This window comes from Corvus brachyrhynchos, unplaced genomic scaffold, assembly GCF_000691975.1.
Source record: "Corvus brachyrhynchos isolate BGI_N302 unplaced genomic scaffold, ASM69197v1 scaffold142, whole genome shotgun sequence".
Taxonomy (NCBI): Eukaryota; Metazoa; Chordata; class Aves; order Passeriformes; family Corvidae; genus Corvus; species Corvus brachyrhynchos.
Window position 1 is genome coordinate 8438785 of NW_008237226.1, and position 16390 is coordinate 8455174.

Consider the following 16390-nt stretch of genomic DNA (forward strand, 5'->3'; position numbering starts at 1 on the left):
AGCAGGAACATGAGAGCTTGTATAATGCTGGAGTTATTTGGAGATTCAGAGCCAAGGTCTCTGGGGTAATTGTGCATGACATTTCAGATCTGAGTTGACACTTCAGATCTGTCTGCATCCGTAAGATCTCAGTGCATCTGAGATCTGTCAGAATTCTTATTTCAGTGGCTCTGTTGAAATTTAATCTCAAAAATCCCTCATCAAAAATTAGGCTTATGTGTGATTCCTGATTAAAGTTGGTAGCAACGGGGGATCAGATTGTTAAAAACAATTACAAGGTGTTATCATAACTCTTGATCAACCATGAGAAAGGTTTAGTAATCTAAGATAATTCAAAATACTTAGAGACAAAAAGGAGATCTATATTTGAAAATAAATTATGATAATTTAAGGAATTATTTTACTGATTCATTCTTGAGGAATAAGTGACATTTTATGTAAGATTGTATATAGTTTTGTCTACCTGCTTTCCTTGGATGTTCACAGTCAGTTTTTGACATGTATCACTTAAAAACCTCATGGGAGTTGTAGGATATGTGAACTTAAATGTGAAATACAGTGTTACTTGGCTGAACATTTTATTTGTTAGAAATGAGGGTTGAAATACACTTTTTATAAAGTTTATTCAGAAGTTACATGTAAAATGCCTCTTTGCTAGGATATGATCCAGCATCTCCCATAGAGGATGTACTTTGGGAAATAAAGTTTGCCCTGGAAGATTGTGCATCTAGAGGGAGCTGGGCTTGTCTGCACTGGAAGTCCCTGCCCTGTCTCTTCCATTGCGAATGAGAACAGTTTTCAGGTGCATTCAGTCATGTTCAACATGGAGAAAAAAAGATATTCACACAGACTCTGAATCCAGAGTCCATATTGCCCCTGTGCAGGTCTAAATTTCAGGACTTTGTGATATGTTGCATCAGAAAGGGTGGAGAGTGGAGGAGCACACAATTTATCTCTGAAAGGTTTTAGCACTAGAAATCTATACGATGTGAAATTCCTTGTCTGTGCTTTTCTCTTGGAGCCAAATGTGCAGAAGGGTTTTGCATGAAGGATGGGAACAATATTTGTTTCAAGGCATTTCAGCTACTGGACGAATGTGGAATTTAAAAGACCAGAATTAAGTACACAGGCTGATGTTTCCCAAGTAGGGCTTGGTAGTTTCCTGAGGTTGACAGAGCAATGGTGGGTGGTTCCTGGATTTCACAACTCATGTTAACTTCTCTGAGGCTGCTCTGCTCCCATTCACTGTCCTTTTTGGGCTTCCATGGCAAAGTGTAAAATGAAACTGGGATAAAAGCTATAACTCCTTCTTATTAGTTTTATAAGCTAGAAAGATGAAAGCAAAATGGTTCCTGTTCAGAATGATGAACTGAACACCTTTAATCTATGAACCCAAATCTTTTCAGGCTTTTTACCTTCTCACTGCTCATACTTCCATTTGTTCTGTTTATTTAATGTCATTTTAATTTATTTACTACTTTAACCTCTCGACTTCAGGGACTGAATTTTTCTACAGTTTGGAAAGATTCCAGAAAATAATGACAATGAGAACGATCATGTGCTACTGCAATGCAAGAAATGATTGTTCAGGCTAGGAGCAGATTACTGGTTTACTCCTGGTCATGACCCCTCATATTAAGCTTCCATGTTGTGTATCATATTTTAGTCAATAAATAGCATTTTTCTGTTCAAGCCCATTGGAAATTATACACAATTCTGCAAGTATTGATCAAAGAGCTCTCTTCTGCTAAATCCTTTGCTTGTAGCAAAGTTAAATATTTCCAGATTATCCATTAGTATTGTGAAGAGATTTTTAGCCCTGAAAAGGATACTCAGCCTTTCTGCTTTATATTGGTTTCACAAGTATTTTTTCCTCCTTTACAAGTTCTTTCACAAGTGTTTTTTTTCTTTTTTTTCCAAACAAACATGCAGAACATAAGGACTATGCTGTGTTTGCAGTGACTGTTTTTAATGTTTTATTACTTTAGCATGTTGTGAATGTATATATTAATTGGAATGTAGTAATTCAGAATTAAAGAGGAAAATTCCTCAAAACTAAAATCCATCAGTGCCTCATCACAAAGTGGCTGACTTATAGTAGGACAAAAAGAGGCTAACGCTGTGCTCTTTTGTGAGAAGACAGATTATGAGGAAGACATTCATTTCAAGTTTATTTACCCAAATATTAACGGCATTATATGAAAAATATCTGCACATAAAAAATTGAGTTATTTCCTCATTATTGCTTGCTTTGTGCTTTCTTATTCTCATCGAATATTCTCTTACAACCTTGTAGCAGAAGATACAATGAATCCTTTAGGCTTTCTGTCTCCAGTACTTGTTCACTGACCTCATATAAATGCAATTGTGTATACTTAATTTTTATACTAATGTATTGAATGAAGTCTTGGTATTGCCAGATGTGAAATGAAATAAGTTCCAGGAAACCTTGTTTCCAGTGGTGAGGTGACAATCGAAAAAGAAAATAAAAATGGATTGTGCAATTGCAAGTATAGTGTGCTCATGGAACAGTGCATAGCCAGCTGTAATGTGATAAGATTAATTTCTGTATATGAAGGGAAGGGTTCTACACAAAAGCATTAATGGACATGTACTCAATATTTAAAGTAAGATGAAGATTGTTCCATGCAATGATGCTTATGTAATCTATCAAGAGCTAGAAGAAAGGTTTAAATGCATCTGTTTGCCCTCTTATGTTTCAGTATGTTGCCAAATTATGCCTGATTCCATTATGTACATTTTCTTCCTTTAAACATGGTTATGTGTTTAGAGTGAAAGGCTGGAAAAGAAAGTAAAACAGAATTCACACATGCTTCATTGATAAATCTCTAGAGGTCTTCTTGGTGCTTCAGAAAGAAATTGTATTGTTGAGTACAGGAAAGTGCTGAAAACAATAAGTGCCTTAAGTTGAAATTTTACACGACTTTGGTGGATTTCCTCTTCCGTTACTATTTTGTAATTAATGGAATGTGTATTTTAATGGCTTGAGTTCCTGTTGTTGCTGCTTTGAGAAGATATGGAGCCATGTTTTGTTTAAAGTTCAGGTTTCATCTAAACACAAACATAAATATCTAACTTTTCAGAGCTTTAAATTTTAAGGTTCTAAATATCAACATGGGTATTAGAATAATTTTTTTTTTCAAAAAAAAGCCCCATGGAGAAGACAAAGGGAAATGAGTACAGATTGCATTGGGATGGATTTCATCCTGATACAAGATATTTTCATAAGACATTTTTAACACTAAGAACAGTCATATCCTGGAACAACCTCCCCCAGAGGGGGAGTAGAGTTCCCTCACTGGGTATTTTCAATGTATATTTGGACAGATAATCTGATTTAAGATCCATTTCTCATGAAAGGTTGGACCAAATTATCTTTTGAGGTTCCTTCTATCCTTGGACATAACCTAATCTTCTTCTAGATGGAAGTGGTATGAGAAACTGGTCATCACTGGGGACAGGGCCTGGGAGAATTCTGTGGCTGATGGTCTCCCAGGATGGTAAATAAAGACTGGATTTGTCTCTCTCTTGTTTTATGACTGAGGAAGTAGCTAATGTGTAAGGACAAATCCAGCAATGCTCTCTTCTTTTTTTCTGTTAGTCCTTCTCCATACATTCAGAAATCTGGTTTTCGTTAGCAGTATCCAGGGTAATATTTTATGAATATCAGTTATCTTAACTTCCTTCCATTCTTTTATAAGGGAAGAATATCCCCATTTTCCCCCAAATATCAAGATATTTTCCTCTGAAATATAAAGAAACCAAAACATGATGAGGTGAGATGATAAGATACCTGGTAGCTTTAGCACTTAGCATCCCACTCAGATGAATTATCTGGCCTTCAAAAAACTCCTGTAAAATCAACAGGAAACCGAAACCACTAGATTTTTCCCACTAAACTGTAAAGACATTTGCAATGTAGCTAATATGTGACCCTTTCAAAATGTTTGTCTAAAGCCAGACAGAAACAGAGCTCAAATCTCCAGGTTTATAAACCTGAGCCTTAATTCTGAGAGCAGAGCCAGAAATATTTGTAATCCTCTCCATCTCTACTGACTGGCTCTCAAAATAAGAGTATAAATTCTTGTATGTGAGAACAGAGTTTAACTTAAGTGATTGGATCCTGTGTTTTTCACATAATTACAGTTTAAAATATGTTGCACTGATTTTTCTTGTGGTGTTTTTATTTGTGGCAGATTGTTGTATCTGTTTATATGATTTATTGTGTTCTATGAAATTTTTGAGCTGATTTTTCATCATCTATATGTAAATAAATTGCACTGCCAAAGTTGGGAGTTGACGTCCCAAGGTTTACCTAGAACTCATGACCAGATGTATCCTCAGGTGAGTTGATTAAATGATGGAGATTAAAGATGCCACACTCTCCAGGCAGGATAGGAAGTTCACATTTTAGGATGTACAATGCTTCATATCCTTCATAAAGTCTTGTGGATATTTATCAGCCAAGGAGGGCATCAGTAGGCAAAAAGAGGCTGCCTCTTGTCCATAGATAATGATACATTTTACTATGGGAATGACCAAAAAAGGATTTGAATCTTGAGATATTTCCTCCATTTTTCTTAATGTTTCATACTGTGGCATGAGAAAGTGCCTCCTTTGTACCCTGTAGGCCAACGTGGCCTGACAGAGGTGGTTTTGTGTCAATGGTGAGTGATTGCAATGCTTACCGGGTCATTAATGGTAACATTTTTATTAGAGTGGTGAGTTACAGAGAGTGAGCTGTAGACTGGGGTGTTTCACTGGGAGGTACTAACTTAGATGAAGAGCATTTACCTAAGTACAAAGCTTTGAGGAAAAGTGAATAACATAAACAGGTACTCTTTAAAGCAAACATTCTACTCCATATTATGGCAGTGATTTCAGATGATGGTCTAATTTAGGTGCTCTTCAGAATTTGCTGTGTTTTATAGCAGCTATGAGCAAGGGAGATCTGAATGAAATTCTATGATGGCCTTGATGATAAGGGATGAACGCTTATAAATGGCTTAGTTTCCCTGAAATTTCTGTCATATATTGGGAAAATATCTGTGATGCTAGAGAGCACACAGATGAAAACTGATGGAAGAGAGAGGGTAAGCCTGCATGAGTGGAAGGATGCACTTTGCATTATAACTGGTTCTGCCATTTTACCACCACCAAGAGACAAAAGACAAGAAAAAATGCTGTGGTGCTAAGCCTAAGTGTTACACCTTGATTCTTTGCTGCCAAGAGAAATTGAGCCTACATGCACAGTTATACATTAAGCTCTCCTTCTGATTCATGGTTTTTACACCTCTGTGCATGCATACACTGACTCTATCTATACTGGACAGCAATAGCTGCTGCACTTTTCAGGACAGACTAATACAGAGCTTGCATGATCTGACTTTAAATACAGTTAATTCAGTGTTCCTTTAAAAAGCAATGACAGCAAGTAGAACTCCAGACCTGTCTTTGGATTTCAGTGAGCTCTATGCACCTCGAAAAAAATCTTCCATCTAGTTGCACGGGTCAAATTTACTTGGTTAAATTTTTGACTCCAAGGTCTTACCCTGAGAATCTTTATTGCTCATTCCCTGCCCCTTCTGCATCCTAGAACTACTAGACACGGTGAGGGTGTGGATAGTTGTGGCACAGACGAAAGATGCCCAGCACAGACTGGTTAGGATATATGCATCAAAATATTTCCTTCTGTGAATGTGTAACTAGCTTTTAGCATGGAGCATGGTACTGAGCAGAATTTATGTACAGTCTAATTCATCTCTCATACCCTCATTAAGCTTCATTCTTCTATGCCTGTGTGAATGCTCCTGGTTCCCCTCTGTTTCCTTCAGGTGTAGATTCCCTGTTTTACATTTGTTGAGTATCTATGGCTGAGAAGCATATGGAATTTGATGTGGAGTAGGAAAGAATCATTCTGTATGTGCTTTAATGTTTATGAAAAATATATTTGTTTTTGGAGGGACAATATTCTGAAGGCATCAGGTGCCAGATTGACTTGCTGTTACTGCATATTCTTGCACTGTCCCAATACTGCTGCCTATTCTTGTGATCAGCTCTGGAACACTCTTATGAGCACAAATAAATAAGAATAAATCTGCTTCGTTTGTAAACTGGAGAAGAACAAATGGTACTCTCGTACTATTTCAGCCGAATAGCTCCCCTTATACTCTGCCATGCTTCTCTTGTTTTGATGTGATTATTTCACATTGAGGAGTCGGCTTTAGGGAAGAAACCATTCTCTTTCCACTGTACTTCTCCATGCTCACAAAACTTTATCACAAAACTTTATGACTGCAAGGTCAGAGGAGCTGTCAGGGAACTGGTTTTTGATTTGGTATTAGTCTCACATTCCACTTTCGTATAGACTTCAGCCCTCATTAGGCTCTTTCTTTTTTCCCCAATTGAAGTTGTTTTTATCTCATTTTGCCAACAAATCAATCAATAAAAACCCATCCCTATGAATACAGAATATCCATGGGAGAAAATATTGATCTCTCCTTAGTTCTCCTTAGCTCTTTCTTATTATCCAGTTCTCTAACAGATGCTAAACAGAAACTAATTGGATTAAAAAGACATTTCTCATATTCTGTTTTTCAGTGCTGAAGAATAGAAACTTGTACAGGTATTGAGAGTCCTTATACATTCTGGTCAAGGAGTGCAGTTGCCTGGCAATGATTACTTGCCTTGTAGAAATATTAGTATTTACTGCTGTGTTAATTGCTGTTACTAGTACAGTCTGGAAGACAGGTAGCAGCTACCACAAAGTCACTTGTTAGACAGACTATTATAGAGAGTGAAAGGCAGCCAAATAATTTTAATAGGATTTGTAGCTGTTCCAGAAAATAAAAGATCTCAGAAACAAAAATAGACCACTTAGAATCCTGCTTGTTTTCCATGTTAACACTGCTGTCTGTTGTGCACAAATATCTGTACTAGCATGAGATCATGGTCAGGGTTCCTAACAGTAGCTGCATGACGATGAAGGAATACAGGACAAAATAAAAAGGACTTGAGGTTCACTTGTTAACGTGGAAAGTGGACTACTCCTCTTATGTAAAAAAAGTCCCAAATCGAATCTCAAAAAAGCTAGGCCCATCTCCTTGTCTTATTTACTGCATGGGGACCACACCTTACTCGGGTGTACTGCATGCGTGGGTTGTTACCTGGAGCTGTTATGGTTAAACATCTCCCTCCATTCCAATAGATATACTTTTCCCTTTCTCCTTCTCATAGCTGGATACTAAATAACTCCACCGTGGCAAAGTCCCAATAAGCACTGCTGTCTCTGATATTTCAAACTTTGTGGAAGTAGGATAAGATATCTGTCCTCCATGGAGGAAAGGTGTTGGATCACGCACCATCTCAACCCATTTCAGCTGAAATTCTTCCTTCAACTTCCTCTCCAGCAACTGCCTTAAATCAAATACAAACTGCCCTGTTTTCTCCCTCAGAAAACCAGTGATCAGGTGAGCATGTTGGGCATAGTCTAATATTACAAGTTGTAATGATATTTGCAATAACACAGTATGCTTGACTTGTGGTTGGAGTTTTTCAGCAATAAACATTACTTTGTGCAACGAACACAAAATCCTTGGCCTGAATTTTATGTGGTAACTGCGATTTATTCACCAGCAGTCATACTGTAGGTAGTGCCTATTGCCGTTAGAAACTGTAAATACTGGGTAAGAACACTTAAAGAAAATACAAAAGCAATAAGGAATATCCAGGGGGTTATTAACCTGGCTACCCATGCAAGTGTGTGTCTAAAGTAGAAACATAAAAAAGTATTTAGTTGTATGTCTTAAAAGCAAAACACAAGAGGGCAGGTAGTTATCAGCCTAGTGTTTCAGGAAACTTGATTTTCAAACTATTTACAGACACAGCAAAACATGAAATTTATGGACTCCAGAGAAATACAGATCTAGCCCAGCCTTTTTTGTTCTCAGTTCCCAAATGTATGCTAAAAGTAGAAATAAACACCTACAATACAATTTCTTGGTGTTAATATCTTTGCAAATGCGGCAATCTTGCTGCATTGTGGCAAGATGTGTCATTTTAGAGCAGTTAACAGAAAAAGAGCACAAAATGTTTATAGGAAATATCTTTTGGTTTCAATTAATTTGTCTGCAAGTGTGCCATTCAAAGGCTGCATGCTTTTCTCACTATACTCTCTCCCTACTTTAGATTCTCTACTCCCTGTGACATAGATTTTATCTTGGTACTTTCCAAAGCAGTATGTATCCACATATCACCACTTCTAGTAATAATTCAGTGATCACCTACTGAGACTTTTCTTATTTCTGTGATTCATACTGTAGAGTTGTAACATAATTAGTAGTTGGGTTTGAATCATTCTGAACATTGGCTCTGTTATCATAAGGGATTTAAGTTCTTGCATATCTGTGCAGTAAATTGCTTTGTTTTTTATGGAGAAACAGGAAAGGCAAACATTTCTTTGCTCAGGTGTAAAACTAGAGTACGTTCCAAAGTTCCAATAAGTGGAAATACCATTTTTGAAATGTTACATAGCTTAAGAACTTTTCTTCATAAGAGGGGAAAGCTCACAAAATGTCAGTGTTTCCTTATCCAGGAAAAAAAGGTCACAATATATACCAGATATGTAAAAATACTTTTAAGAATAGAAAATAAAAACATTTTAGGGATAACACAGAAAATAACTAAAATAACTGAAAAAAACAGTTTAAGTGAAAATGGCGAGACAAAGTGCTCACAAAAATACATCAATAACAGCAGTACTGAACTTCAGCTTCTTTATCTAATTTTCATTTGTCACTCACAGCAGACTTTGGAGACAAAGTTAGGTATCTCTAGAAATGGGCACGTATCACAGAATTCAGAAAGAGTTGACATCCTCGAGACGAAGATATTATTTTTTTCCCTTTAAAACTGAGAAGGAAAATTTAAAGTAGAAAACTTATTTCAAATCATGTATTTTGTAAATGAGACCACTACTGGCAAATATCCTAGTCTGTATTCTTGATTCCTTGTACATTCTCAGTCCTCTATTTGCATCCTTTGCCCAACATTCAGAAAAGAGTTGAATCATCAAAACTTGTCATAGAATGTGTTGAGTTGAAAGGGACCAATCAGGATCATTCAGTCCAACTCCTGGCCTGTCACAGGACACCCCAAGAGTAACACCCTGTGCCAGAGAGTGTTGTCCAAAAGCTTCATAAACTCAGACAGGTTTGGTGCTGTGACTGCTTCCCTGGGGAGCCTGTGCCAGTGCCCAACCACCCTCTGGGTGAAAAACTTTTTCCTGATAGCCAACCTAAACCTCTCCTGATTCAGCTTCATGCCATTTCCTTGAATCCTGTCACTGGTCATGAGAGTGAAGAGATCAGTGTCTGCCCCTCTGCTTCCCCTCATGAGGAAGCAATGAGGTCTTCCCTGTCTCTTCCTCTCCAGGCTGAACTGACCAAGTGACCTCAGCCACTCCTCATACAGCTTCTCCTCCAGACCCTTCACCATCTTCATTGCCTTCCTTTGGACACTCTCTAATAGGTTTGATGTCTTTCTTATGTTGTGGCACCCAAAACTGCCCCCAGCACTCGAGGTGAGGCTGCCCCAGTGCAGAGCAGAGTGGGACAATCCCCTCCTTTGCCCGGCTGGTGATGCTGTGCCTGATGCCCCCCAGGATGTGGTAGGCCCTCCTGGCTGCCAGGGCACTGCTGACTCATGTTCAAATTTCCTTCAACCAGGACCCCCAGGTTCCTTTCTGTGGCACTTCTCTCCAGCATCTCATTCCCCAATCTGTCTGTACATCCAGGGTTGCCCCATCCCAGGTGCAGAATCTAGCATTTTCCCTTGTAAAACTTCGTACAGTTGGTGATTGCCCATCTTTCTAATTTGTTGAAACCTCTCTGCAGGACCTTCCTGCCTTCCAGGAATTCAACAGCTCCTCCCAATTAAGTATTGTCAGCAAACTATGTAAAATCAGGAACAGAAAAATGTACAAGTTATCTTTGATTTTAAAAATACAAATTATTACAGGAACAACAAATGCCAATATATAAATTAATTCCTCTAGCAGTGATTTCAACCAAGTAAAGGAAATATAGTCAGAAATGTACTTGGTGAATTTGCACAACTGCACACATGAAAGACATAAGTGGCAATAAACATTAGTAAATTGCTTTGTAATATGATTTTTTAAAATCTCAAACTGAAGTCTCTACAATTACTAATTGAAGGAAATTAACTAGGCATGACCATTAGAAACAAACAAAACCCGTTTTTAAACTGATCTTAAAAGTGAAATAATGATTTTTCTTGTTAAGCTTTGCTGGCTTGTCTCTTGTCAACCTTTCTTTCCTAGAGGCTATTCTCATATTTCATATTGATCTCCAGAAAAGCTGCATATGCTTCGGCAACAAAATCTGATGAGACCCAGAGTTCAGAATATAAAATCAGATTACAAAGAAAGATTGCTCTGTGGTGATTTTGCAGCATACTTCCTACTAGCAAATTGAATAAAACCATGGGATTATTTTTGTGATAGTCCTGTTGATTTGAAAATATATTTTGTTCAGTATGCTTCCTTGATTTTGAAGTGGGAAGACTCAGAAAAACTAAAGACAGGCCCAGAGAAAGGAGCCGTGCTAGGTGTCACCACAACCAAATCGTCTTTCAGATGCCTGACACAATAGATTGAAATACCCTTTCTTAGAGTGAATCCTATGTAATTTTCCTGAGTTTGTGTATTACAATTGTGTAAGTGAGGGTAGGTACTGAGACTGCTGAGGGATTGTTAATACCCTGGTTGTGAGAGCCCATTCTTATAAATCTGTAAGTGTTCAGATAGCTCAGAAACCGTAGCAATCACGTTATGTGGAGAGAGGAAAGTTAGGTAGACACCTAAAAAGGAAGCTGCTGCTGAAAGCAAGGGAGGACTCAAAAGAAACAAGAAGAAAACTGTAAAGAAAAATGTCAGAAAGAAGCCTTAAGGGAAAGCTGGTAAACAAGACAGTGTGAGAAGTGACCTACTTTGTATCTGAGATTTGCATGGAAGAGCTTTCACAGTTGTGTTAGCTTTCTTCATGATATTTAGGCAGAGAGAAGATTCATGACTATATGGAATCACCTAGGGAGCTAGAGATACTTGCACAAACCACAAAGATAGTATTTTTCTTACTACTGTGTATAGAGGAAGGCTCCATGCCTGGTTTGCACTGCATACATACATTTGGACAGGTTTGGTTATGTGAGTCGATTGCCTTCTTTAATAGGAGAAGAGAAAAGAAAATCAAACAATAAAGAATATTCTATAAGCTACTTAAACACTTGTCTGATTAGAGTACAAGGTAAGAGAAAAGGTAGAAGATTTGTCTTTTGCTTTATTAGAACATGGATATTTCTTTTGTCAGGGAATTAAATTAAGAATGTTCTAAATCGTACCTTTAGCCTGACAAAATGAAATTGAGGGAGCAGGTTTCTGAAACCCCGCTTATAATTGTATCCAAGAGGATGGTCTTGACCTTAGGGCACTCAAAAATGTAAAGTTCATGTTTGCCAGAAATGTATAAGATTTTTGAAAAGTATCCTGAAAAAATGAAAAGACAAAATAGTACATAGGAGAATATTGTACAAAAAACTATATCGAATCTCTGACAGTACCTTTTTAAATACTTCAGAGATATGAGATGCTTATGCTGTTTCAGAAAGAAAAACGTTACTTCAGGAATTGTAAGAATATGTTCCCTATCTGCTCAGGGATGAGTCAATGAAGTCAGCTGTTTCAGCAACAGCCAGCAGGCTGACTTCTCAGAAAGAGGGGGAAAATCAGATTTCTCACTGCAGTTTAGTACCAGAATTTTAGCAATAAGCTCCCTTTAGCACATCAAAACCAGCAACATTGGTACTGTTCTGTGGGAATTTCCCTGGCCTTATATGTACATAAAATATATGAAATATAGTCTTATTTTTAAATGTGTTGGTAAGCAATGGAACAAATATATGCTTTGTGTTACCAAGATGAAAAACAATAAGGTCCAGTCTGCCTGACACAAAACCAGGTTAATGAGACTTTCAAGTACTTCTAAATCTAAAGGCTGATAGATTATTTTATTATTTAAAAACATGTATTTGGTGAAGTACTTGCCTGTTAGAAATACATTGTCAAATAGTATATGTGTCTTCCCCCATCCATCATGCTTTATTTTTCCACAGAAACATTTTCTTTGTACAATTGCAAATCATGCGAGGGAGAAAGGAGAAAAATAATCAGTGCTGTCTTCTGAAATGAGACTAATTTCTACCTTTTTAGAGAGAGAGAAAAAATATCATTCTTATTTTTCAAAAAACAGCTAAACTTATCCAGAACAAATATTTTGGTGGCTCATGTATGTGGGCAAGTTGAAAGTCCCGCTGGTTTAAAAAAAATAACACCGAGGAGTATTTTATTTCAGTCTAATGTTTAGGAACTTCTCTCCATTCCTCCCTCCCCAGCCATGCTTTGTAATGTGGCTTGCCTGTTTTCCAAGATATTCACTTCAGCTTAGATTCATCAGTTGAAAATAATGGCGTTTTTTCTCCATACATACATTTTGCTCAACAGAATGATCCTGGCAGTAAGATCAAAGAGATCTTTCACAATGCATCTCTCTTGCTTAGCATGTAACAAGCTCACAGCAACTTCTGAAGGTTAACTATTAGGTCTCCCTAACACAAGTACAAACATGGAGAAAAAGGGGCCTGACAGTGAGATTTTTTTTTTTAATTATTTTTCTCTCTTCTTAATTTCCACTGTGAAAAGGAGCTGCTTACAAAGTTGAAAAAAATTTTTATTTCACCAGAAAGAGGGGATGGTTAAAAATAAGTTTGTATTGAAATCTTTCTTTCATCTCTGCTTTGCCCCCTTTTACTTTGCTGGAGCAACACAAAATAGTTTCTGTTTTGTTAAATCCAGCCCTGAAGTAATTTGAGTTCTCATACCTGTTTCTTATCTGATCAGATAATGCTTGAAGTATTGTTCACTCCATTAAACTTTTGAGTTACCTTTTTTTTTTTGCCAGTCCTTTATTTTATTTAAATCAAAACAGCATCACTGGTTTTGTTTAAGAGCTGAAGATGTAATTTCCATTGCACTCTGTGAGGTACCCCTGCTATGAGCTATATAAAATCTTATTACTGATCTCATTAAACTAATATAATTAGGAAGGCCTGTGTTATATGTAATCTGAGTGTTGAAGCTATGGAAAAGGACTCTATTAAAATAAATTTTTTGAGCTTATGAAGTTGTCAGAAGCTCAAGTAGTATCCTAGTATGTAATTAGCTATTGAATTCCATGAATTCTGACTTTTTATTGTACTGTATCTTGGAAAGCCTTCGCACTTGTATGAAGTGAATGCCAAGTGTTGTCATCATGAGGCTGTTTTTAACAGTGCATTTTTTTGTATTATTTTGCACTGTAGTATACCCTAGTACACCAAAAATCTATGTAACTTTTCAGACTTTTGTTCTTCTAAACGACCAGAATTCACAAAGGATAAAATACAGAAACACCTGTGTTTAGCAGCATTTGGTTCTGATAATGATAGTTATTTGCTGACAAGATAATATTCATTATCACTTCCTACTTGAAAATAACAGGACAAGTCTGAACTGCATATAAGAGCTCATACAGTAGTTATAAATGTTCAAGGAAGCCCAGAATTCTCTTGATCCACAATGTTTGCCTTGCTCCCAAAATGCTACCTACCAGATCTTTAGTTTGTCTAAACTGGCTCTGTACTGTTGAATTTGTAATTACTTTTGTTGGTGGAATTCTGATCCAGGGTATGCAAGCAGTTAAAAAACCCCTGTTTCAAATAGGTTTAAAGTTCCATTGTATGTAATGGCGCAAATTATATGCAAAATTATGATCAAGATCTAAAGACTTCAATCTGTATTGATACCTACTCAAAAGCTCTAGGATGAGCATCCTTAGTGAATGGAAAGAAATCACAAAGGATGAGTGGCTGAGCAGGTGGTATTCAAAGGACTGCTGAAGTCTGACTTCCTGAATTAAAGCAGTCAGCCCTCTGATATCAACCTGGGAGGAGTCCTCTGGCCCTCTGCTGAGCATGGGTACTGATTTTCTGCTGGATTAACTGGGGACTGCAAGACTGGCTCAAGAATCCTAATAATAATTTGGGAGCTTTCTGGTGATACTTAAGTTACTCTGCCACTCTGTTCTCTATTTATTTATTATGGTTAAGAAATTCTTCTCTGTCATTAGCTCTTTTTTTTTTGTTGTTAGTCTTGGGCAAAAGATCTAACCTAATTACTGTTTGCACATGCTGATTCAGAGACTTTGATAAAATAAATTGCTATGATGGAATTGGCCTAAAGCTCTTCTTACTAGTATGCCAAATGATTTTAGAGAAACAGAAGGTACAGCTACCTAAGCTATTTTTGTGATAACCCACTTATCCTATTACAGCTCTAACTCCCCACACACTCTATTGCAATTTGAAGCAGGGCTTCAATGAAAATCAAAGCATGACCCCTGACTTCAGTTAATTTACATTGGCTTAGATCTGCTAAATAGCAGGTTCAGTATTGACAACTTTTGGACATTTAATGCAAGAAATTCTATGGTTCTGTTACATATACATATATATATTGATACAATTGATGTAAAGAATTCTGTAACTTATTCATGAACATCCATTATTTCCATCCATTCTTTCTCCTTCTGAAATACCTAAGGAAACAAAAGGCAGCTGATGTTGCAGAATCCTCATGGTACTGTCCAGTTAAGACCTCTGGACTTCAAAGCTTTCACAGTAAAGCAAACAAAATGGATATGTTTCCTTTAAATCCAACAGAGGCAGGAATACTTTGTTTAAAAAGCATTTAATCTTGGCAAAAGAGATTAGAAAAGGGAAGCAGATGCAACTGAAATGTCTGTATTGATTCATCAGGCATATCCTAATAACAGGGAACAAAGTGTGCAGCCCAGCATGCCAGTGTTCAGAATTTTGTATTCTTCTAACAGTGACATCTTTGGGAGGCTTGTATTTTAAACTCCCTGAGAGGATGTACTAAACTTACCTCAAAAATATGGGTAATACTGTAGTAGAATAACAAGCAGCTATGCATTCCAACTGTGTTCTGATAACTCCACAGCTTTTCTTCTGACACATTTGATCTATGTGATTGTTTTCAGCAACAATCTATAGAGTCATGCTACATCATTACTTTATTCTTCCTTTTTCCTGTGTGGTGGATGTAGTCTGAAGTGTACTGGCATTCCTAGCAAGGAACCTCAGTCATGAGAAGGAAGGCAGGGGCAAAGGGAGGAAGGATAACTCCTTTTCAAGCTCTGTCTCCCCCAGCAATATGGATGCAAATAGATCTAAGGCTTTGCAGACTTAGCCTTGAGCATGAGCACAACTGCTAAAGGCAGTACAAATAAGCTACTGTGAGTCTTTCAGAGTGAGAGTAACAAACAAGTAATATTTGCATAGAATAATAATATTTTCTCTCTTTTTTGATCTTTTGTAACAGTACATACCTGCCTACAAATGGTAAACATTTTTACCTGATTTTTTTTTGTATTATAGTAAATTGCAAGTTTAAAAATTCACGGAAACCATAGCAGAAGATGACTTCTGATAGGGAAGTTTTGTCACCAATGTAAGAACTGAAGAAAAATAATCAACTATCTTATAGTAAGCAGAACTGGAGTAAAAACCTAAAGGCCCAGAGACAGAGAGGAAAGAACTAGCTAGATACATTTTTTTGAGTGTGATCCAAATATTTCTATGATATTAATTTGAGTCAATGCAATGAAAGAAAAATTTTCTATCTTGCCCATAAATGCTAATTGTCATAGGCCAAGACACCATCACTGCTTTAGCACTGGATTCAATTTAAAGATACTAGGTCATAATAAAGTGTAGCTATAGGGGTTTTCTGTGTTTTAGAGTGAAAAATAAGAAAGTTATTTAATTTTGATGTAGTTGCAATGTGTAGGGATTTTGATCTCCCCTAAGAAACTTTGGCCTCTCCAAAAGCGTCTATCAAATGCTTAAAACTGTGATGTCATTATTTGAATTTGAATTTACTTCAAATGTCTTCCCTTCATTGATAGAGTAGGTTGACAGAGGGTGTGAATAGACAAATGTTGGTTGAGTGTGAAATGAGTTCAAATATTGGCCAGAGGGTGTGCTGCTCATCTCCTGTTTTATGGATAAACAGTCTCACTGGGTGAGTAATTTAGTTACGCTGTGATCTTTGAGTGATAAGGTTTTTTACCTTACTCATTCATTTCCACATCTTTAATCCTGCATCACACAACTCCACAGATCACAGATTAGTACCTTAAATCACTGCTGTGTTTTACACTTCTTCATTTCC

General features: G+C 37.0%; 1 long non-coding RNA gene across 2 annotated transcripts in view; it reads left to right on the plus strand.

Annotated features, from left to right (window-relative positions):
• Window positions 1-16390, plus strand: part of LOC108445453 — a 370042-nt gene that overhangs the window by 38817 nt on the left and 314835 nt on the right. The gene's annotated exons all lie outside the window — the stretch shown is intronic.